General features: G+C 55.5%; 1 pseudogene; it reads left to right on the forward strand.

The window, feature by feature from the left end:
• LOC102870410 overlaps positions 1-1,007 on the forward strand; it is a 38,462-nt pseudogene extending 37,455 nt beyond the window's left edge.
• The last annotated feature ends 404 nt before the right edge of the window (positions 1,008-1,411 follow it).

Consider the following 1,411-nt stretch of genomic DNA (forward strand, 5'->3'; position numbering starts at 1 on the left):
GGAACTCATGAAATATTATACAAAATGGGTGACCCTGGAGGACATTATGCTGAGTGAAGTATCTCAGTCACAAAAGGACAAATATTGCACAAGGCCACTGTTGTAAAACGGAATTGGCATCAGGTTTGAGGCAAGACATAGAAGGAGGGTACGAATGATATATACTGCATTGAAACAGATGAGGGAAAGAACTGTTTAAAGAGGATACATGATTGGGTATTATTGTCATGACAGGAGTCCAGAGTGAAGGCTACACAGTGGAGTGGACTTGACGGGAGGGATGAAAGAGATTTTCTTTTTCTTTTCAAGGAGAAGAGTGAATTGGGTCGGAGGGGGTGGGCAGGGAGAAAAGTGCGACAATGAATGCATGAAAACTCTAAGTCTCTGTAAACTTTCATTTAAATTATTTTTTTTTAAAAAAGGAAGAGGAATTTTGTTCTGCCGTCTGGTATTTAGAGCGCAGCGGGGGACGGGCCTTATCGCCTTCTTGTCTCTGCGCCCGCCCATCCGCCGCCCCTCGACAGGCCCGCTCGCCCCGCTGAGTCGCCCCTACATGCAGACCTGTCAGAGACCATGGCCGGCCCGAGTACGCCTCGCTTTCCGCCGTCATGGGCGCCTCGTGCGCCATGGTCTTCAGCGCCGTGGGTGCCGCCTCTGGCACCGCCTCCATGTGGGTCATGCGGTAAGAGCTGATCAGGAAGTCCATCATACCCGTGGTCAGGGCCGGCATCATCGCCATCTACGACCTGGTGGTGGCTGTTCACCTCGCCAACTCCCTGAATGACAGCATCACCCGCTACAAGAGCTTCCTCCAGCTGCGCGCCGTCCTGCGTGTGGGCATGAGTGCGCTGGCGGCCAGCCTCGCTGTGGGAATTGCGGGGGTCACCGGCGTGCGGGACACCGCCCAGCAGCCCAGGCTTTTCGCTGGCATCATGCTGATCCTCAGAGTCACTGAGGTGCTGGGCCTCTGTGACTTCATCGTGACCCTCCTCCTCTCCACAAAGTAGCCCTCTTTGCAGCCCAGCAGCCACTGAATCCCATGTAAAGCCCACCCCTTCCTCACAAGCACCGGGCCGCTGACCCCCTCGTATTTGGTCTTGTAAATGCGCAGTGTCTCAGGGCCCACCGTCTGTTGCCCGCCTTGCCCCCAGCCCCCGCCCCGTGCTGTGGTCTGGACCCGCTCCTGCCCTCCCGCCCTCCCCAGTGAGGAGCAGGCCCGGCTGCCCCAGAGCGCCCTGTGTCCAAGGATGAATTAGACTCGTCATTTCTTTCTGCACTGGATGTTATTTAGAACAGATCTGACCTGTTCATACGTCTGTGGAGCAGCCCTCGTATCCCGCTCTACAGTAACCTTAGGGAGCGTGTTTTGCATTGTGATTCCCACCCCGAGACTCACGTGGATGGATCACCT

This window comes from Elephantulus edwardii, unplaced genomic scaffold (genome assembly GCF_000299155.1).
Source record: "Elephantulus edwardii isolate Elephantulus edwardi_28Jun2011 unplaced genomic scaffold, EleEdw1.0 scaffold00086, whole genome shotgun sequence".
NCBI lineage: Eukaryota > Metazoa > Chordata > Mammalia > Macroscelidea > Macroscelididae > Elephantulus > Elephantulus edwardii.